The sequence below is a fragment of the Neophocaena asiaeorientalis genome, unplaced genomic scaffold (assembly GCF_003031525.2).
Source record: "Neophocaena asiaeorientalis asiaeorientalis breed wild unplaced genomic scaffold, Neophocaena_asiaeorientalis_V1.1 scaffold398, whole genome shotgun sequence".
In the NCBI taxonomy this organism is placed as follows: Eukaryota; Metazoa; Chordata; class Mammalia; order Artiodactyla; family Phocoenidae; genus Neophocaena; species Neophocaena asiaeorientalis.
This window is the reverse complement of record NW_020173416.1, coordinates 3,362,247-3,386,639: the sequence shown is the minus strand read 5'-3', so window position 1 is coordinate 3,386,639 and position 24,393 is coordinate 3,362,247.

The following is a 24,393-nucleotide window of genomic DNA, read 5'->3' as shown; positions in this document are numbered from 1 at the left end:
AGGAGGAACTTCCTGAGGAACTCCCTCTATAACATCACTAGCAAGGGGCCAGGGGGTTTCTGTTTCAACATTTCTAGATACGGGTCCTTGTTGACTCAGAAGACAGCCCCTTGCGTGATTCAACTGAACTAATCATTCTTTAGCTCTAGGCTTTTACAAAAGAAAAGAAGTCCACTTATTAGGAGCATGGACTCACCCTGTATTCCTTCACCCCTGGCCCAAGAGTAGAAGATGATCCAGGGTCTTTCTCCTTGGAATGGTGTTGGCTTGTGGTGTCATGACTTTAAACCATCTAAACCATGGTTCAGCTTAGCAGTCCCCTTGATTCTCATCCTGGGATATCCAGGGAAACAGAGCTGGGCCTTCAGACATCCCTTGATGCTACCAACCACAGCACTTCCAGTTAGCTCCCAGGTCTCAGATGTTTATGCTGAATTTCCAGACTTCTGTTCATTAGAGCACAGCCAGCTTCTCAGCGATCCTTTTCCCCAAAGCTGTTACTTCAGACGTAGGGAGCACCAGCTAAGGAGGCATGCAGGAGACAACTCACTGAGTTATAACTCAGTAATAACTGAGTTATTTCCTCCTGAAACTCAGGCAGAGGATGCAGGGTCTAACTTCTATCTGACTACTTCTTTTTTTTTATTTAATGAACAAGAAGAGCCTTCTGGCTGAGTCGTGCTCACTGGTACAAAGTTAACTTTGTGATCACTTCTGAGACAAAATATAATTAGAAATTCCTTGGCTTCTACTTTTCCAAAGGGATACACATACACAGAAGAAAATGATCATACATAAGACAATATCTCATTTGTCTTTTTTCATTCTAACCTCAAGTTTAGAAAATTACCCATAGAATTTCAAGAAGAATTCACGACTTCAAAGATACTAGCTTAGCTCTGAAATTCACATAAACCATAAACCTGAGCATCAAGTCTTCCACCAAAATCATTAATTTTTTTAAAAGAGGGTGAGAGCAATGACAGTTTCCTGGAACACATCTCTCTCAGCTTCCTGAAATGAAATTCACCCAGGCTCAGTGAGTTGAGCTCAGTTTCGGAAACTACACTCTTATTACCTCCTCCCGAGTCTTGTGCTTCAGTTTCCTTAATAATTCTTAACTAGAATTGCTTTTCCTTTCTGAGAAATTGATATCTCCCTCCTCCATACACATATAGCAATTTATTCATACTTCTATCCTAGCACTTACTCCTGTCCTGGGCCATAGTTCATTATAAGCAGCTTAAATTCAGGGACCATTTTTTCTGCCCTTTCAGTACCTATCACTCTGTGGATAGGAGCCCCAACACTGTTTGTTGAGTCGCTGAGTGGAGCTAATGAAAAAGACATTTTGAGAGAGTAGTTCAGGATGATTAATCTGGCTGTGGCACGAGGGAGACTTGGGAAAGTGTGGAGAATAGAAGTAAGAGCATCACTTAAAGAGTGATGATGATATCTTAGTGTGAGATTAGAAGGGCCTGAATTAGGTGGGTGGCAACAGGAATGGAAGTAAAGGACCACCATGAGAGAAAACTCGGGAGAGAAAAGGCATGGTTGACAAATGATTGAATCCATGGGGTGAATGAGCAGGCCCAGGATAACTAGCTGATGACCAAAAATTCATGCTTCCTTAGAATACCATCAAGAAGTGACTGCCCCTCCAGGGATTACATTTCCCCATTTCCCCTTGCACCTAGGTGGAGCTCTCCATCCCCCTTTCACCTAGGTGGGGCCACACAACTAGCTTTTGCCATTGAAATGTGAAAGGAAGTAATGTGTGTCGCTTCCAGATCAAAGTGGTTAAAAAGTGGGTGAGAGGGGCGCTGGAGGGGGAGAGGGAGCTCCCTGGCCTGGGCTGGTCCTGGCACCCTCGCACCTGCTCCTGGAGTGGCCACCCTCCCACTTCTCTCCCCAACCCCCTCCATGGGTGCCCGCCCTTGCCCAGCACCACAGGTCGGTTCAGCCCTCTGGGTCCCCTCTCCAGCCACCGCCCCACATCTCCCAGGAGCCAGGCTGGTTCCAGAAATGCCCTTACAGCAGTAGCCATGTGTCTGACAGGGCCTTGGAGCTCCGGCCGCGTGACAGGCCTGTGCCTCTGAGGAAGGAGAGCCGAGTTCAGGACACTGGTCCACCAGAGACGTCCTGGCTTCACATAATATCAAACGGCGAAAGTTCTCCCAGAGATCTCCATCTCAACGCTAAGATCCAGCTCCACTCAATGACCAGCAAGCAACAGTACTGGACACCCCATGCCAAACAACTAACAAGAAAGGAACACAAGCCCACCCATTAACAGAGAGGCTTCCTAAAATCATAATAAGATCACAGACACCCCAAAACACAACCCCGGCCATGGTCATGCCCACCAGAAAGACAAGATCCAGCCTAATCCACCAGAACACAGGCACCAGTCCCCTCCACCAGGAAGCCTACACAACCCACTGAACCAACATTACCCACTGGGGGCAGGCACCAGAAACAATGGGAACTACGAACCTGCAGCCTGCTAAAAGGAGACCCCAGACACAGTAAGTTAAGTGTGGTAATAGGAACATACATATCAATAACTACCTTAAATGTAAACGGATTACATGCTCGAACCAAAAGACATAGGCTGGCTGAATGGCTACAAAAACAAGAGCCATATATATGCTGTCTACAAGAGACCCACTTCACACTGAGGGACACATACAGACTGAAAGTGAGGGGAGGGAAAAGATAGTAGCTATACTCATCAAGAAAAAAACGGAGAAGACTCAAATCAATAGAATTAGAAATGAAAAAGAAGACGTAATAAATGACTCTGCAGAAATACAAAGAATCATAAGGGATTACTACAAGCAACTATATGACAATAAAATGGACAACCTGGAAGAAATGGACAAATTATTAGAAAAGCACAACCTTCCAAGACTGAACCAGGAGAAATACAGACCAATCACAAGCACTGAAATTGAGACTGTGATTAAAAATCTTCCAACAAACAAAAACATAGGACCAGATGGCTTCACAGGCGAATTCTATCAAACATTTAGAGAAGAGCTAACAACTATCCTTCTCAAACTCTTCCAAATTATAGCAGAGGGAAGAACACTCCCAAACTCATTCTACGAGGCCAACATCACCCTGATACTAAAACCACAAAGATGTCACAAGGAAAGAAAGCTACAGGCCAGTATAACTGATGAACACAGATGCAAAAGTCCTCCACAAAATACTAGCAAACAGAATCCAACAGCACATTAAAAGGATCATACACCATGATCAAGTGGGGTTTATCCCAGGAATGCAAGGATTCTTCAATATACGCAAATCAATCAATGTGATACACCATATTAACAAGTTGAAGGAGAAAAACCACATGATCATCTCAATAGATGCAGAAAAAGATTTTGACAAAATTCAACTCCAAGTTATGATAAAAACCCTCCAGAAAGCAGGCACAGAGGGAACATAGCTCAACATAATAAAGGCTATATATGACAAACCCACAGTCAACATCATTGAGACAATGGTGAAAAACTGAAAACATTTCCTCTAAGATCAGGAACAAGACAAGGTTGTCCACTCACACCACTATTATTCAACAGAGTTTTGGAAGTCCTAGCCACAGCAATCAGAGAAGAAAAAGAAATAAAAGGAATCCAAATCAGAAAAGAAGTAAAACTGTCACTGTTTGCAGATGACATAAATCTATACATAGAGAAACCTAAAGATGCTACCAGAACACTACTAGAGCTAATCAATGAATTTGGTAAAGTAGCAGGATACAAAATTAATGCATGGAAATCTCTTGCATTCCTATACACTAATGATGAAAAATCTGGAAGAGAAATTAAGGAAACACTCCCATTTACCACTGAAACCAAAAGAATAAAATACCTAGGAAAAAACCTACCTAAGGAGACAAAAGACCTGTATGCAGAAAACTATAAGACACTGATGAAAGAAATTAAAGATGATACAAACAGATGGAGAGATATACCATGTTCTTAGATTGGAAGAATCAACATTATGAAAATGACTATACTACCAAAAGCAATCTACAGATTCAATGCAATCCCTATCAAACTACCATGGCATTTTTCACAGGACTAGAACAAAATGTTTCACAATTTGTATGGAAATGCAAAAGACCCCGTATAGCCAAAGCAATCTTGAGAAAGAAAAATGCAGCTGGAGGAATCAGGCTCCCTGACTTTAGACTACACTACAAAGCTACAGTAATCAAGACAGTATGGTATTGGCACAAAAACAGAATATAGTTCAATGGAACAGGATAGAAAGCCCAGAGATAAACCCAGGCACCTAGGGTTACCGTATTTTTGATAAAGGAGGCAAGAATATACGATGGAGAAAAGACAGCCTCTTCAATAAACTGTGCTGGGAAAGCTGGACAGCTATATGTAAAAGAATGAAATTAGAACACTCCCTAACACCATACACAAAAATAAACTCAAGGATTAAAGACCTAAATGTAAGGCCAGACACTATAAATCTCTTAGAGGAAAACATAGGCAGAACATTCTATGACATAAATCACAGCAAGATCCTTTTTGACCCACCTCCTAGAGAAATGGAAATAAAAACAAACCAAAAAAACCCAAATGGGACTTAATTAAACTTAAAAGCTTTTGCACAGCAAAGGAAAACATAAACAAGATGAAAAGACAACCCTCAGAACGGGAGAAAATATTTGCAAATGAAGCAACTGACAAAGGATTAATCTCCAAAATTTACAAGCAGCTCTTGTAGCTCAATATCAAAAAACAAGCAACCCAATCTAAAAATGGGCAGAAGACCCAAATAGACATTTTTCCAAAGAAGATATACAGATTGCCAACAAACACATGAAAAGATGCTCAACATCACTAATCATTAGAGAAATGAAAATCAAAACTACAGTGAGGTATCACCTCACACCAGAATGGCCATCATCAAAAAATCTACAAACAATAAATGCTGGAGAGGGTGTGGAGAAAAAGGAACCCTCTTGCACTCTTGGTGGGAATGTAAATTGATACAGCCACTAGGGAGAAGAGTATGGAGGTTCCTTAAAAAACTAAAAATAGAACTACCATATGACACAGCAATCCCACTACTGGGCATATACCCTGAGAAAACCATAATTCAAAAAGAGTCATGTACCACAATGTTCATTGCAGCTCTATTTACAATAGCCAGGACATGGAATCAACCTAAGTGTCCATCGACAGATGTATGGATAAAGAAGATGTGGCACATATATACAATGGAATATTACTCAGCCATAAAGAGAAATGAAATTGAGTTATTTGTAGCAAGGTGGATGGACCTAGAGTCTGTCATCCAGAGTGAAGTAAGTCAGAAAGAGAAAAACAAATACCATATGCTTACACATATATATGGAATCTAAAAAAAAAAAAAAAAAGATTCTGAAGAACCTAGAGGGAGGACAGGAATAAAGATGCAGATGTAGAGAATGGACCCGAGGACACGGGGAAGGGGAAGTGTAAGCTGGGACTAAGTGAGAGAGTGGCATGGACGTATATACACTACCAAATGTAAAATAGATAGCTAGTGGGAAGCAGCCACATAGCACAGAGAGATCAGCTCAGTGCTTTGTGACCACCTAGAGGGGTGGGAGGGAGACGCAAGAGGGAAGAGATATGGGTATATATGTATATGTATAGCTGATTCACTTTGTTATAAATCAGAAACTAACACACCATTGTAAGGCAATTATACTCCAATAAAGATGTTAGAAAAAAAAAGTGGGTGAAAAATCCCCATGATTTTTTGTCTCATCTGTCACCCAGAAGGAGAGAATTCCAAGGTCCTGGAGGAGACTGGAGACAATTTGGAAGACGCCTGTGTCCTTGAGTAACCACACTGAAGGCTGCCTACTAACTGAGAACACTGATATTGTACTTTACATGAGTGAGACGTGAATTGCTATTGTGTTTAGTTTATCTGTTACAGCAGCTAGTGTTATCTTAATTAAAATATAAAGGGGCAGGAAAAGCCATGGATGCTTTTGGGTCCCTCGTGGCGTCCAGTACTTTGGAGAATGGTGGCACTGTCTTAATATAATGAGGGGTAACAAGAGGAGAACCATTAAAGAGGGGAATTTGAATACACGGCTGAATGATATAATGATGCGAGGAAGATGCCAGAAACTGGAAGTTTGAAGGCTCAGCCCAAGACTAAGTTGCTCTGCTTAAAAAATATGTCTTTAAACAAATTCCTTAACTTTTCAGCCTCAATTTCCTCAACCAGAGTTTAATATATGAAGGCAAGTCTTATAAACAATAAATAGCTATTCCAATGTAAAATGGTATTATTTTAATCTAACCACCCCCTTTTAAAATGACAGGGGAACTTATGGATCATCTGAGTGAGAAAAATGCTAAATCTCATATAGCAGTTACTATAAGTGGGCACTATGTTAACTCATATCATCTTCATGACATAGATATTATTATTATCATCACTAATTTATAGGTGAAAAAATTGAAACACAGATGGGTTAAGTAATTTTTTCAAGGTCACACCACTAATAAGTGGAAAGTAGGGATCAAACCGAGGCAGTCTGCTTTCCAAATCTGTGCTCTTTACCACCACGAAAAGATATCGTCTCTAGGTACAGCTTCTTCATTTCAGATGTGGAAACGTAGGTCATGTCACACAGGTGGTTATGCACTAAATATAGACTACAGTGACAGAAAAGGCAATTTTCTCCCCAGGAAAATTCTAGTTTCTCATAAAAGGCTGTTTCTGCAGAAAATCATTGAGCTGAGAATGCATAAATTACTAAAGAAACCTAACCAGATATTTGAGCAGAATTTATGTTGGTAGGAGAAAAAGCAAAATGAGCTTTACCCTTGCTGTATCTTTCAAATATAAAACAGGAGGGATAAGCAGATGGATTTATTTAAATTTTTTCCAGGCAAACTTTTCCTGTGGTTCTAAGACATATCAAGGTCCTGAGGGAAGTGAACTCCAGTCCCTTGAACTCTTTCCAATCTGGAGCAGAAAAATGGCCCCAGGGTGACCAAGAGGCCAGATCGAGCTCAACTCTCCTTCTGGAAGCTTTTAGCCAAGGTAAACCAAGTATAAGGAGCTGCTAGGAGAGCACACAACATGCCTCCTCCTTCTTGATTTCCTGAGATGCTCATCCCTGAGGAACCTGAATGTCCAAGCAGAGCCCCTGACAGGTGAGTGATGCCAACTGAAACTCTCTCTGGACAAAGCCACCTGTAAATAAGACTCTGTCCTCCAGATGCCATCTGAAGCCACCACATGAAAGAGTGGCCTCTCCTCATGTGAGACCCTTCACACTTGCTTACATTCAGGTCAGAGAAAATCTCATGTATCAGGGCCAACATGGTTCTCCCCCGGAACCAGCAGGATCCACATGGCTTTCTCATTCCTACTGACCCTGTTTGTGGAATGTCATCATTCTCTTACGACACAGGTGGAACATCTTAGATGAATTTCCAGATGGCTAGTCTGCCCCTTTCTGCTTCCCACACTGAGAGAAACACAGGTCTATTGATTGCTACAGTCCTGCGCAGACACTTTTGAGTATGTTTGTCATCTTTATACGGACTGTTTACCTCTGACCATTCGTTGGCATTGATTAATTCAAGAAGACTCAAAAATCAAAAAACATTGACAAAGATCTTTATTATGAAATGTGAAATGATAAGATAAAATCAAGAAGAAAAAAATCATTCAGAAAAGAGAAGAGAGTTAAGTAGGGACATTGGGAATCTATGATGAAGAGGAGACCAATTGCTGCACAGATTTTTCCTCCTTTCCCAATGCCAGGGGTCTAGAGATACAGATAACACCTGCCCCTGCATCACAGGCTATTGCAGAAAGGAAGGGAGAACTGGACTTTGGACTACACCACTTAACAAAGCCTCTCCTATATCTTACCTAATTGGTTCCCCCAACAACGCATTTTATAGGAAACTGGGGTCAAATTATTTAAATGATTTGCTCTAAGTCACATAGTTCTAAACAGAATGTGTCTACAGATTCCAACCCCAGGCTCTTTGTCCCACACCACATTCTCTCTTGCATCACCAAGTGAATTTGTGGAAAAAAAAACACTGTTTCTGCCATCAGCTATATGATCAAGGATGAATTACAACTTCTTTAGGGCCTCAGTGTCTTCACTTGGAAAATAAGGTTACACTAGAAATGGATGATCTACAGTTCTGAAAGTCCATGAATCCAGACATCTGTCCTCCATCAAGTTTAACAAAACAGTATTTTTTAAATTGCCAGTTATAATTAGTGGATCATGAAATTAATTTAGTGGGTAGCCACCATTACCTTTTTTTTTTAAGTGACAGAACAAAAAAGGTTTGAATAGAATAAGGAAGGGTAAGATAGGAAAAAATGTCAGCATGCATCCCATGAAGTAAGGGTGAACACTGTTTTGTAAAACTGGGTGTGTGCCCTGAGTCATAATATAAAATTTATTTCTTACTATAAGACACAGTCAAAAATGATTGAAACAGGTTTAAATTATAGAGTCATATGACACATTACAGCAGAGTTTTACTGTATTCCAAAAATACGTATACACTTGCTTGGGGGTGGGGAGGGGTGTTGTTATTTTGTTTGTTTGTTTTTGTGATTCATTTGGCTCTGGTTTGACTTTCTCTTCCTTTTTTGTTACCTTTTCCCCCAACCAGGAGTTCTCATCCCCTCCTTCACTTTCTCATTTGCTTTGGGGAGGTTTCTGGCTGCTGCCAGAAAGGGGAGTTCTGAAGGAAGAGAAAGCAATGAGGTGTTAAATGGCATTGCATGTTCTGCAAAGCTCATGACATGTGGTTTCCTGAAGGGGGAAGCACAAATGACAAAGAAAGTCTAGTTGGAAGGAGACTGAGGCCCTAGAGATTCTGAACAATAGTGTTGTAGTCTAGGAGGGAGGGGGGCTATAATTAATATATCTCTGTCTCTTCCATCTTCTACTTGTAGGAGGGTGATTAACATAAATGGGTTCCAACTCTTCAAATAAGGGTCTCTCATAAGGGGCCTATGTGGAGAGAAGTGGGGGTTGTTTCTGCTTTCCCAAGGCTGGCAGCCTAAGAGAAAATTGTTTAAATTCATATAGGGAATGGAAGTTTGGGGAGGAAATTGAGGACTTGGTCTTCCAGTCTGTTGCTCAAAACCACTCTCTTCCCCCAAAAGACTGACCCCTCTAGTTCAAGTTTAAGCAGGTGAGGCAAGTAGTTCCATGGGACTGGATATTTCCATGACCCTGGAGCCTTCCACAAGAGATTTCCAATTATTACCCTTTCCTGGATCCTCTTGGGTACAAAACCTCTGACTTCCTGTGTGATTCAAAGTTTGAAGTCCCGGTCAGTGGCTAGAAAACGGAGTCTGTGATGAAGGTCGGTAAAAACATTTGACTGAGACCTTTTATCCTAAATCATCTGGCTGGAAACTTGAGATGTGGCATCCTAATTCTTCCTTTCAACCTGGTCTCAGGACAGCTTGGCTTGGAATAATGTCCAGGTAATTATGAATAATGAGAAACCTTCATTCCCAGCAGGCCCAGTCTATTAATAGGGAAGGTGAAATGTGTGTTCTCATGGGTTCTGCATAAATACTCTCTTTTGGCCTCTCAATGGCAAAAATACCAGTGTTTCCTTCAAGGGGCTGCAGGTGGAGGTGAGACAGGGCAGCCCCCTGGTTCTAACTGTATCCCTGCGCTGAGCTCTGTGCATAGAGTCATGGTGTCCACTTCGGATCTGCCTGGCAATGATGCCTTTTCAAGTGCTACCGTGTTAAGCGGCCCCTGTGGCTTTATAAACCAGCTGACCTGCTATTGACCTGTTCTGCATCCTTGCAGCTCAGGAGCAGTCTCTCTGGGCCCCATGATAGATTACAATGAAGATTACAAAGGCACTGTTAAACCTAATGTCTCCCAACTGCCCCATAGTACAAGGAGCAGTTTCCTGTTAGAGGAGCATGGGTGAGCCCCTCCAGGGACATTAGGTCAGTAGCAGTGACTCCAGAGCTGCTCAGTAACAACCCCCTCTCAGCTTCTATCCCTCCAAGGAAAGCCAATGGTCCATCAGGGTCAGCCCCACAGTTTTTCAGAACACAAACCTTTCCTTCATTTATTCCCACATCCAAAAGTGCCTGCAATAAGTTTCCACAGGTAAAATCTTATCTTTAGCATTAAAAGTGAGTTACCAGGATTTATCCTTCTATGCTTTCTACTGGGTAGGGATGTTTAGCATCATTCCTGCCCTGGCCATAGTCAAATAAGTTAAGCACTTGCAGATGAGAGAACCAAAGCACTAAAGAGGTACTTAGATTAGATAAAATCAACGTTGACAATCAACTTCCTGTGTAAGACAAGAAGTTCACCAAAGGAGCTGGGTAGCTGCAATAGCTGAACCTGGGTTTACTGAGAATTGAGTTTCCTGGGTATCAACACAGAGGGAGTTTGATGAGTTTCCCAGCTTTCTTCATTCAAGAGGAAGGAACTGTGCCATCTCCTCAGAGGAAGTAAAGCATGCCCTTAAATTTTTCCCTAAGATAAATTTCTCCCATGAAGCTTCATATTAGAGACACTGCATGGACAATGCCCTCAACAACATGAAGTGCAGTCACAATTTCAATAGGGCACTTGTCATTTTTCTTGGTGAACCAGCAGGGTAACAAAACACAGCTCAGTGAAAGCAGTCTGCTGGAGGCCAAGCAGGATGGCCTGACCACATCTTTCCTATGGTCTGGCTTGATCAAAGAATGAAGAATAGAATACCTGAAAAAATGAATGGGCCTTTCAACAGTCCTCTATAAAGAGTACTTTCTTCGTGGAAAATACTAGTGGTCAATCATGGCCTGCCCCACTCTCCAAGTCTCCCTCCCCTAAGGAATCTACTCCATGGTAAAGCCACCATGACCCCACCTGCACTGGACACAGGTGGTTAGAGAAGAGCAGGCATTTCATCAGATGGCCAGATTCCTGAGGCCTGACTTGAAAGATGAACAGAGCTAAGCAGATTATTCCCCAGGAATTTGAATCCAAAGCCCCAGTTGGCATCAGGAATTGTTCTGAGATCAGAGGTGGGAAAAGCTGTGATGGCCAAGTACTGAGGTTGAGGAAGAGGGAAGAAGATGCCATATGATATTAGGAAAGACAGCTGGTAAAGAGTAAGAACAGAGCACATCTACACACAGAGATAGAAACAGGGCAAATCAGAGACCATGCAGCTCTTGAGAGAGACTGTGATGATACACTCTCCCCCAAAGCTGCCTTGGATCCAAACCACCTCCCATTTCCAGACCTAGCTATGGTGATGCCTGGGGGAGCCCTGGATTCTTATAATAAACTCTCAATTTCTCCAGTAAGGTTGAGTAGGTCTTTATTCCTTGCAAATAAAGAGCCTGACCAAAATGCAGGCTTTTAATAAGAGTTGAAAACAGACAGTATTATGTCCCAGTCTCTATACTGCAAGCATCGTGTTGTTGAGTGAGGGCAGATCCGATGAATGAGAGATCAAAAGCAGATGGAATGACACACAACAACATGGATGGATCTCAGAGGCATTAAGTTGAGTGAAAGAAGCCAGTCTTAAAAGGTTACATACCGTATGACTCCATTTATATGTCATTCTTGAAAAAACACATAATAGTGATGGAGAACAGATCAATGGTTCCCAGGGGCAGGTGTGGGAAGAGAGTGTGACTATAACAGGACAACAAAAAGGGATTTGGGGGGATGATGGTGCTAGTGGTGGTTACACAAATCTATACCTGTCTTTAAAGACACAGAACAGTAAAAAGAAAAGAAGGAAGGGAGGGAGGGAAGGAGAGATGATCGCTCAAGTGAGAAGTGCTACTAAATGAGACCTTCAGACAGACCAGAAGTTGGGCCAACTCTAGGCAAAATCATCTCAGCATATGCTCTTCTCATTGCTCTTAGCCTTATCTTTTCATCCCTCAACTCCTCCTTCTTTTCTTTCTGGCTGACATGGCCTTCATAACAAAATCAAACCAAGGAAATGAGCAATGAAGGTGGAATTTCTGGTATCAGCCAAGAGGTGAGAGAGGTCTTGAGCTGGGATCAGGTCTTGCCATCTCTCCTAAAATCACACTGTAAGTCAGAAGTAGTTCACATGATTAGCTCCAGGTTTTGGCTCTCCTGGGAAATTGAGTATCTGGCTTTCATTTTTTTGTGCCCAACTGCCGTCTTTTCCTGCCATTATCAAATTCATTTTTCCCTTCTTTTTTTATACCCAGCAACATCTCTTTTTACCTATTCAGGAAGTCACGCTCTCAGCTTGCTAAAGAGATACTTCATGATATTTTCCCTGAACATGGAACTCAGAGGAAAAGCTTGGACTTGTAGCTTTCAGTTGTCTTTCAATTTTCCTCTTTGCTGGAAGACATTGGTATATCCTGACCGACAGCAAAAGCTCGAGCAAAGTAACTCTGTGTGAAATAAAAGGAAGCTTGTGTTAATGTATAAAATAGTAGCAATCACATCCTGGAGGATCTAAACTGTAACTGGAACAGGATCTTCAGATAAGTAGCAACAAAGGACTGTCACGATATTTTAGAGAGGGGTGCGGAGAAGGTAATTCTGCAAGTCAGACAGGACTCAGAAACAATTGCAAAGGAGAGTGAGAGGACCACATACACCAGGGCTGGCCACCTACTAGTCACCTGCCATCTTACATGGTCATTATCTTCCCAGCCACTGAAATGCATAGAAGAAAATGAGCAGAAGAGCAGTGGCCCTGGAGCCACACCCAGGCAACACCACATCCTAGAACCATGATCTCTGGCAAGTTCCTTGGGCAAGTTTCCTCAGCTTCCTCATCTATAAACAGAAAAAATAATAGTACCTACCTCATGGAGTTGTGAAGATTAAATGAAATATACATATAACATACTTTAACATTGTCTGGTTCAATGTGCTGCACCCCCTCCAACACACACACACACACACACACACACACACACACACACACACACAAACAATCACCATCACCACCACCACCACCACCACCACCACCACTGCAAAGTTATTCGAGGGGATCTCGGTGGAGCACCGACGTTGTCCACTGTACAGAAGCTCTCAAAAATGCTAGTTCTCATGATGAACCTGACAATGAGCCACCCCTGCTCCTCACCAGCAGAGTCAAATGAAATGAATTAGGAGACATTCTCTGTGAGAAGATTTACACCAGTAAGACAGGGAGCAGTAAATAAAAGCAACAGATTAGTGCAATATTACTAAATCCCATCATTTAGGTTCCTGCCTGGCAGATTTAATAAATGAGATCTATCTCTTCTTGGTGGATGCAGTAGCATAAGTACCATCTAAATCAGGTCTGCAGAGAATCAAGTGACCTGATGGATATCTATCTCTTAGTTCAATAGCAGTAACGCATGGAGGATTTGGAGGGATTTGTGCCAGGAATTAGAGAATGCAACATTTGTCTTGAATTAACTAATTTTTATAATCAATGTACTGTGAATGATATGCTCCTGCGAAGGTAGATTTGTGACCTGCCTGAAGTACCAATTATGTTCCAATTTATACAGTAAATCTATTTGGTAATATGAGGTGTTGTTGCAATTTTAACACATCGGTAAAGATGGAAATCAATTTCTTTTCCTTAGTAAATTTTGTAAATAAAAAGAAAATATAGGGTTTCCGGGTCCAAGCCAGCCTTTTGCTTCAACTTTTTCTACTTCATGGCTGCTGACTGAGGACAGGGCTTGTCCCCCTAGAAATTCCACTCTGACACAAGACCAAGCTGGCACCCCTTGGGCGGCAAACCTCTTGAGTTTTGGGAAGAGTGGGATCTTCTTCGGGACAGGCCTGTTGCTAGGCTGATGGGCTGAAACTGAGCTTTAAAAGTGCGTCAGATACTGTCACACACATTATCTCACCTGGCAAAGGAGGCTGGGCAGATACTAGCATTCTTACTTTACAGTAAGAAAAATGAGGCTCAAATTCAACAAGGGATTTACTGAGGATCAAGATGAGGCTCAAATACTACATCTTCAGACTGTAAACCCTGCTATTTGTCTATGAATCCACAAAGTAATTTAATGGTTTAATATCTGTGTAAATATGCCCGTCTTCTGAGCAGATGAGAACATGAGGTCACTGAGACAAGTAGGAAGCTGCCAAGTGGAGGAAAGGGGAGGGAATCTCAGGTAGAGCAAACAACATGTGCAAAAGCAGGAGGCTTACAAGTGCACGTGAGATGGAGAAAGTCAGAAAGAGCATCAGTCCTACACTTACAAAAAAAACTACTTTACAAAGAAAACAGTACATCCAAAACTCTTCTTGAAACCACCAAAGAGTTGAGGTGGCAGGACAACTAACTAACACAAAATCTGAGGAAAGACAGGCACCTGCAAGGAGAAATGAAACGTGTGCTCTTGCTTACTTGGAATGGATGTTGTTAGGCGTTGAAGAATTTAGCTAAAATTGTCAGCAAATTGGTAAAGGACAAGTAGAATGTTTAGAACCCCTGGGGGATTTCCCTGAGGGGGGATCAATAGCCACTTGTAATTTCTTCTTCATGGATCTCACTGGGCACTCACAGAAAAGGCTGGCAAGAGTTCTGAGAAAGTGTCCCTTGTCCCACAGGCTTGTGGAAAGGAAACAGCTGTTGCTGCAGGAAACACGAGAAACCCCACCCAGATCCTGTTGCACTATATCCCCAACATAACAAAAGCTTTAAACTGTCGGAAGAAGAACAACACACACTATCACTCTGAGGGCACAGAAGATAACCTACTGCAGCCAAGGGAAGAAAACAAAAAAGAGCCCTCTACTCCTGGGGATGAGGCAGTAATACCTGCTGTACTAGAACTACCTCTTGGAGGGGGCAGAAGCACTGAGACCCAGGGACATAGCCCCTGTCTGACACCTTCTAATGAGAATGACAGAGAATGCCTTTCCACTGCCCAACACTTCCTATGACCAGGCTAACAAGCAGCAAGTAACAAATAATAATCGAATATTGCTGAGAGACTTACAAAAGTGTGGAGAGAAACTCTCCCTGAGGAAATCTCAACGAGAAGATGGAAACCTGAGGATGGAGAAGACATTAAGAAAAACCCTCTGCAAGCCAGCCCCTACCCTCAACACAAGGTAATGCCAGAGGAATTTTAAGTCTGCAATGGGCTGTGGCTAATCATGGCAACAACAAACCCCAAGCTCGGGTCACCAAAAGCCTAGCAGAAGGAAAGTTGCACTCATTTCTACATACAAAAACTATTTACAGTCTCCACTATGCTATATAAGATGTCTAGATTTTTTTTTAATTATAAGGCATATTAAGAAGAAGAAGAAAACAATACTGTCAAGAGATAAAGCCAAAAACACTAGGCATATTCTATCAAAACTGCTGAAAACAGAAGACAAATGTTTAAAAAACATTTAATAGAGCTGGGGAAAAGATACATTATATACATAGGAACAAAAATGAGAATGACAGAAGACTTCTTGTTAGAAACCAAGCAAGCTAGAAGACAATGGAGTGACGGGTTTAAAGTGCTAAAAGAAAAAGACTATTAACCAGTTCTATAACCAGCAAAAATAATTTTCAAAAATGAAGAAATACTTTCTCAAAAACAAACAAACAAATGAAAAACAGAGAGAATCCATTGCCGGCAGACCTGCACTATGAGAAATATTAAAGGAAAAATATCAGGCAAAAGCAATATGATACCAAGCAGAAAACTTGGTATCAAGTTTTCACACAAAGAAATGACAAGCCCTTAAAATGGAATAAATGAAAGTAAAAATAAAATTCTTTTTCTTCTTATTTTTAATGACTCCAAAAATAGGTGATTGTTTAAATAAAAATAGTAGCAATGTATTGTGTATTTATATCATATGTAAAAGTAAACTATATAACAACAATAGCACAAAGGATGAAAGGAAAAAATTGGCAGTATACTGTTGTAAGGTCCTGACATTACACACAAGGAGGTATATTATTATTTGAAGATAGACTGTAATTAATTACAGATGTATAAAGTTGTACATTGCAAACTGATTGGCAATCACTAAAAAATTAAAAAGGGTAAAAATAATAAACAAATAGCAGTAATAAAATGGAATCATATGTTTAACTAATTCAACAAGGGAAAGAAAGAGGAAAAAGTTTTTAAATAGATGGAAAAATAGAAAACAACTATCTAGATGGTCGATTTTAAGCAACCGTATCAATAGCCATACTAATTATAAATGGTCTAAACTCATCAATTAAAATGTAGAGATTGTTCAGTTGTATAAATAAAACAAGACCAATGATAACACAAAAAATAGTCGAACTGAACGGAGAAATAGACCAATCCACAATTATAATTGAAGGCTTCAACACTCCTCCATCAGCAATGATAGAACAGAAAGACAGAAAATCAGTAAGGAACAGCACTATCCACCAACTTAGGCTAATTGGCATTTACAGGATTCTTCACCCAACAAAAGCAGAAAACACATTGCTTTCAAATGAACATAGACCAGTCAGTATGACAGACCATGTTCTGGACTAGGAAACAAATCTTAACAAATTTAAAGAAATAGAAGTCACACAAAGTATGTTCTCTAACCAGAACAAAATTAAACTAAATTTTATAAAAGAGGGATAGACGGTTTAACTAGAAACTTTGGTTTCACCAGGTTGGGAAGGGAGCTAAATGGTCTTCTAGGACTACACTGGTCTCAAAGCATGTGTTGCACATGCAGATAAAGACAGGCAAAAGCCTTATAATTTACTGTGAAATTAACACACATAGTAGGAAAGCTATTTTTGGTTATCACATTCCTCCCCATCTAGCAGAAAATGCCTATGATTTGCTGTGACTTGAGATGTATATAGAGTCAGCCCTTTGTAGCCACACATTCAACGAACTGCAGATCAAAAGTATTTTTTTAAAAAATTCCAGAGTTCCAAAAAGCAAAACTTAAATTTGTTGCACACTGGCAACTATTTACATAGCATTTACATTGTATTTACAACTATTTACATAGCATTTACATTGTATTAGGTATTATAAGTAATCCAGAGATGACTTAAAGTATACAGGAGGATGTATGTAGGTTATATGTAAATCTGTGCCATTTTATGTTTGAGCATCTGAGGATTTCCGTATCCACGGGGGTCCTGGTACCAATCCCCCACAGATACCAAGGGATAACTGGGCAGAGAAAGGCAGTGAAAAGTAGATTGATATCTGGGGATCCAAATCCAGGGTCTCCTGCTGATCATGCCCTGCTTTTTCCTTTCATTTGTCAGACCACACAGTGCAAGCAATACAGTATGACAATTCAGCCCTCAGGCCTTAAGGACCTAGAGAGCAAAGGTCAATCTGTGTTCCCCTGCCCACCAGCTCTGTGGTTATGGGTATATTATTTAACCTCTCTAAACTTCATTTGCTCATCTGTCAAGTGGAGATAGCAACTGGATCTATCTCAGATTGGTTTTGTGAGAATTAAATGAAAATGATGTATGAAAGCACTTGGTACAGTGTGTATAGACCATAGTAAGCGCTCAGTAGAGATAGTTATCACCATTACCATCCATAATTATTATTCCTAGGGAAGAAATTCTCCTGGGAAGCTCTCCATAAGGCTAAAACACTTGTGCTGTTTAAAGACTATTTATTTAAATTTGGAACCTGGCAAGAGGCATAAAATTTATAGGTAGGAAGAAATTAAATCTGCTGTGGTTTCCCATCTCCTCTCTGGGAAGGTCAGGGAGAATAAAATGGAGCCAAAATATCGGGCTGCCCTTAAACAGACTCTCTCACAGGAAGACCCTGTCCCATCCCATATTCCCCCAAAGCTGTTTTCCCTACATGATTGTTGGTGCTTGAATTCCTTTAATTGGAACCAAACACTGTCATTCCACAACAGAAATATGACTTAAAATATATATAGTGCTGGGATGGGTGGTACAGTGTATTATTATACGTTCCTATAAGATAAAAAAGCAGATTTTATATAAGTAGGGAGATGCTTTGTTTACAAGAAGGGTGGGGAACTGGGAGGTCCTCACTAAAAGGGGAGACAGTTCATCCTAAAGACCACCTGAACCCAAAGAAAAAGGCAAACGAGTAAAACTAGAAGGATCCTGGAGGGCAGGCAGATCAGAGTTCTCCAAACACCAGCCCTCAGACCAGTTTGTTAGAATCTTCTAAAGAGACTGTTAAACATACAGACTCCTAGGCTCCACCCTGGACCTACTGAATCTGAACCAGTTGGGGTGGGGTATAGGATTTTAACAAGCGGAAGGAGCCAGATGTGGGAATCCCATGTCAATACCAACTTTTCCCTTCATAGAGGATGAAAACTAAGCCCAGTATAATGAAGTAACTTTGTCCAGGGTCATTTCATAGCTGTCTTAAATACACTTGGCTCAGCTGTCATTGTGGGAGCGAGAAAGAAGTGTGAGCCAGCAACTCTAGTCACTTTCCCACCCACCCCTAACGGTTCACTCGAGCATTTAACACATGGACAGTGTCACCTTCTTGCGATTCCAGTCTTTCTGTGCTACCCATGGCAACAACTCTCTCAGGATGGCTGAGCTAAGCCCAAACTCCTCTGTAAATTCAACTTCTCGTTTGCAATTTTTCTCCAAACAGAAAAGCTATCAGAGCTGGAAATGTCATATTTGGTCAGTAGCTGGCAGTCATGATTGGAGCAGCACACACTAACAAGAGGAAGTAGCAAGAAGCCAAAAATGAATCTAAAGGGAGCAAAGTGACCTCTAACCAACAAGAAAACACAAGCCAATCAACCAAGAAAATCAATGAAGTGAAAATGATCTGCTCAGGAAAATCAATAGGGTGTAAATCAGCTGCACTCAGCCCCGTGGCCTTGCACCTGGCTCCAAGCCCAAAGTTGAAGCGCATCATTCCTGCTTGTCAAAGACAGTGCCTCACTCCCACCTCAATCTCCTCCCCCTAGAATCTTCCTATTTACCACATTTTCTCCCTGAAATACCCTAAATCTTGTCCACACATGAAAATGTGCTTTCTCCATCCTCTCACGGCCAACACTTTTACCCAGAACCTCATCATTTTATACTAGATTGTTTCCAGAACCAGCTCCCTCTGCCTCCATTCTGTCCCTGGTGTACCTGGCATGCAAAGCTCAGCATAATGTCTCCTTTGTCTCCATTACTCCCTTATATGAACCCTCTGCCACCTAGGAAGGTCTCTTCTTTATCCCTGCCTGAAACTAGAAGTTTTTGTTCAAACCAGTCCTTAGGATGCCTATTCTCTTCTCTCTCTGAATATTCAGATCTTCCACCCACTTTGGGTTGAGCTAAAGTGTCCCCTTCTTTACCAGGCCTTCCTGGAACACCAGCAACCCCCCCAAATCCCCTCCTTCTCTCAGCACCTGTGGAACTTTTCAGTAGCATCCCTCATGTCTACATTAAGTACATGCCTACATTCACTGTTACAATGCTGGGGGTTGGTGGATAAGGGTGTTATCTCTATAATATTCTAAACTCCTGGAGGAAGGCAGTATAGAATGAAAAGTACACTGGGATGAGAATTGGGAGCTCTTGGCCCAGCCCTCCTTTGCCTGTAATTACTGTGGGTTCTTGGGCAAGTGATTGAAGCTCTCAAGGCTTTTCTATAAAATGACATGGTTGTATGGGAGACCTCTAAGTTTCCTTTTCATTCAAACATTCTGGACTCTAAGACAAAAATTGTCTCTCCTTCATGTCCCCCGTAACACTGACTAGCTCTTTCCCCTTAATTTTTTTTAACCTCTTAAGATTCTCTTTCCTAATTTATTAAATAGGATTGATAATAATACCTTTTTCATAGAGTTTTTGAGAGGCCCAACTAAGATACTGCTTGTAAGATACTTAGCACAGTCCTAGACCAAAGTAAGGGCTTTATAAATTTTTGTTATTATTATTAAAGAAATAGAGGAGCATATTAAATATCTGTCAAATAAATGAATAAAAACAACTATGTTTGAGCCAAAAAATCTGAAGTAATTTAATTGCTATTTAAACAATAAGGTATGTTACTTTTTCTTTAAAAACAGAATGTATTTTCCTTTCCTTTCTCTGAGCTAGAAATTCCCATTTATAACTGCCCTTCTGCATCCACATTGGAAGCAGAAGATCAGAGCTATTTCTGCAGGCCTATGTGCTGGACAGTGGGCTGTAGGAAGGCTAGGGAAAGATGTGCCCATCCCAGATGGCTCTCCTGAATGTCAAAGCAGCCACACATCCCAAATAGGAAGACCAAACATTCCATTTAAAGAAGCCACAGTCGCTTTAACCTGAGACATGAAGATGGTGTTTCCTTGAGAATAAAACATGGAGAAGGCTGTAGTTCAGAGGCCCCTGGTCCCTGGCTGGCAAGGTGTTAACCGTCAACGAGCTCACAGGGTGAGTCCTTTTCCTTCTCAAAGCAGATCCACTTGATTATGTTTCTCTCAGTTAGAAGATAGAGAAATCTCACCGAGTTGGTGCTCATTTACTCAGACAGTCAAGTCCAAAGCAGAGGAAGTGTGTCCTGAGGCAGGTCCCCAGGGATGAGACCACACCCTGAGCCAACCAGCTGGGAGGAAGAGTCCCAGCTCAACAGATTGTGGAGTTTCAGGAGGAACCATGACAAGGCCAGCTGCCCCTGTGACTAAAAGACAAGACAGTCATTCCAGAAAATAGTATTCATGGAAATGGAGTTAGGCTGCCTGGAGTAAATTAGGAAACCAGAATACATGGCACTCCAGAATTCAAATAACCCAGACTAGATTTAGGGAGAGTGGCAAGGTCCTCTTCAGAAATATAACAACTTAGTAAGTCCACAGAACAAAAAGCTTCATACAATAAAAAAAATTTCTTTACTAGTGCTTATGATTCCAAACTTTTAAAGTATTGCTTCAAGTGCCAACAAAAATAAATTAATAAATAAAAAACCAAACCCTTCCTCTCCTTTGATGGAATTCCACTGGGGTTGGGAGGCAGGTATGAGTGTAAAATATACAGCATGATTAAAAAAGAAATAAATACTTTCAAAAATGTATTACTCAGTAGCTAGGTTATAGATGAACAATTGGTCAAAACCAATTTGTAAAGGAACTGCTACAGTCTCTCTATAATCTTACAAATGTAAGATTATAGAAATCCGTATGCATTGCTCTTTCCATAGGACACACATCAATCCTGAAGTCTAATCCATTCTGGACCCTTTGTCGGTTGATGGTTGAAATGATAGCAACAATGCCTTCCTTCATTGACTCACTGGAAAGTAGAGCAAACACAAGGTTCTTTGAAGTCTCTCAAGCAGAAGTTGGATGGCATGATATCTGGGGATAAGGTTAACCACTGTTCAATTGTTTTTAATTACCTTGTGTTTATATAGGGTATTTGTATGATAACAAACATAAAGCACAGAAGGGAACTTGACCAAAGTTACTTGGTGACAAGGAAAGAAATGGTGAAAGTGTGTACGGTGGGGACTTCCCTGGTGGCACAGTGGTTAAGACCCCATGTTCTCAATGCATGGAGCCCGGGTTCAATCTCTGGTTGGGAAACTAGATCCCACATGCGTGCCGCAACTAAGAGTTTGCATGCCACAACTAAGGAGCCCACCGGCTGCAACCAAATAAATAAATATTTTTTTTAAAAAATGAAATTAGAACATTCTTTAAAAAAAAAGTGTGTACAGAGTACCATGGTGAGATCTCAGGAGAACAAGTGGGAAAGAGAAGAATTGTTATGGGGACGTCACAGAGCAGAGCAAGTATTAAAGGTAGGGCCCAAAGAATGGAAACATGTCATTGTTCTGCCTCTTACCAATTTTAGGACCTTGCATAAGTCCTTCATATTCTCTAAACCTCAGCTTCATCATTACAAAATGGGGAAACTAGTAACTGTCCTTTGTGAGATCAAAGTATTGCTTTTCTCATGCAGGATCTCAGAGAGCAAAGTATAAAGACAAATCAGTGATAGACCCAGAATCCTGATATTTAAAAGATTTCTTGATCTGTTTGGAAGATCTGTTGTTTGTGGTAGTAGTTTCTAGTCTCAGAGTGGCCTACATGTCCCTGGACATGAAATAAAATGTCAGCCCCTGAATCCCTGAGTCCCTGAGTCAGGAAGGCCCCACAATACCATGAGAACTTGCGTCACGGAAGCTGGGACTGAACAAGTGGGTACACACGTCTTTTCACCTGTTCTGGCTATTAAGGTAGAAGGGCAAGAATTCATTTTTATTTGCATACAGAAAGCCTCTTAGGGTGGCCTTGTCTCCTGAATACTGATCATATCCCCAAAGGAGGTAGATTAATAGGTTAGTTCTGTTTTTGTAACAGAGACACCCACAACTCTATTATGTTCTTGCACGATCTCTAAGGGCATGCACACACGAGTGTGAGTGTGTGTGCGTGCGTGTGCATGTCAACCATGACAGATGTGCTCTGGGTGTAGAAGGCCACTGACTCTCTGAAGAAGAGAAAGCCAAAGTGATAAGCTTAACCCAGGTGCCCGTGGGAATTCTACTCCTGACCAATAGTGACCATCTCTGAATCTTCCTTGAAAGCAGTTTCAGCAAGCGTGGGAGCCCTGCCCTCCCCTCAGAGTCCAGCCCCTCTGCTGTGTCGAGGCTGCCAGCCAAGGGACAAATAGTGTCAACGATGATGTCAACACTTGCCTGGTGAGTCCTGCATTCAGCACATCTTCCTAATGAAGCTCTGGACTATTTAATTAGTAGCTGTTCTGACAATTCTGTCCTTGTCACATCAGCCATAGATTGGAACACAAGGGAGAAAATGCCCGTTGAACCCGTGCCATGGCATTTGCTCTTTAAATTGAGATGAGTGGGATGCATTCACCTTGCTAATGCGTGGAAATTAGAGGTAATGCAGTTTCTCACTCTATCAGGTAGGAAGGTACAGAGACACAGCCACACATAAAACAAAGGACATTTTATTTTCTCCCCATCCAAGCAGTTGTTTTGCTTACCACCTCTCCTTTTTGAGGCATACATGCACTGCCTTTTAGGGCATTGTCCTTACAGTCAGAGGGACCTGAGTTTTAATTCTACTTTGGCTTTTATTAACTCCCTGACTTTGGGCTAGATTCTTAACTTCTCTGAACCCCAGTTTTCTCATCTGTTAAATGAGAATAATAATGCCTACCTCTGAGGTTGTTATGATTCAAACAAACAAATGAAGCACTAAGCATAAATACTAAATATTTGAAAAAGAACTTTTCGTATTACTGTTAGATCTCAATGTCCTGAGATCTGAAATAAGAGATTAATTCCACACTGTGGTGAGTAGAGTACTGACTTTATTGTTTCCCACTCCACACCCTTTTTTTCCCAACCTAGTTTCTTTACCACTCCTTATACAACATAGGTTTCAGCCATCTCACCACCCCAATTGTCTTCCTCTATAAATTCCAGTTTGTAGGTAGTTTTCAAAAAGTGTGACTCCCACGTTTAACCCCAAGCTCCCTTTCACTAAGTACAGTGGGACTTTTATTTCCCTTGAACTAGACAACTTACTGACTGATTCAGTCTCAGGTCCCATTAACTTTTCAGCAGCCATGCCATACAGGATGGGCAAGGGTCCTTCTACCCCAAGGGCCAAGAAAAGGTAATTTATTTGGAAGAAACCACCAAATTCCACCCATTTAAATTTTTATTAAGCAGAGAGAAAATGAGACCTTGAGTGATACAGTTCATTTGTGATTATTAGAATCTTCGAAAAGGTTAAGGTGTTTGCTACAAAATATAAAACAATCACCTGCATCTTTACCACTTAAATTTCAGGAAGGAGATTTAGAAATTTTGGAAGGCAACCATCCATTAGAGTCTTGGGAGACAAACAGTATTAAGATGGAATCTGACAATCAAGGAAAATGAGGATAAACAATAAAATAGTTCCATAAATTTTAGAGGATGTGTCATTGTTTCAAGGCTTTCTATTTACTACGTTAAAAATTGAAGGAAGGAATAGGTCCCTAGTACCTTCTTGAGAGTCAGTATGTCACAGAGAATGCAAAAATACATGAAAATCCTTAGTATTTTTTTATTATGATCATTCCTTTAGAGCCAGTTTTATTTCTAATTGTTAGTAGTTGTTTCATTTAGAATTCTGTTTTATAACAACGATCCACCTCTGTCATATTACTGATGTTTTTTACACCTTTAAAATAGATTTGCAATCAATAATACTTGTTAACGTTTGTCATAAAAAATTTAATGTAAATCTTATGCATTCAGTGGTCATTACTCTGTAATATGTAAAGACTTACCAGTACTCTGTTCTGCTAATTAATTTGAGGATTTAGACTGTAAGCTCCCTGAGGGCAGGCAGTTAGTACTTTTCTCATTTTTGTAACCATTTCTATTGTATGTCTGCATAGC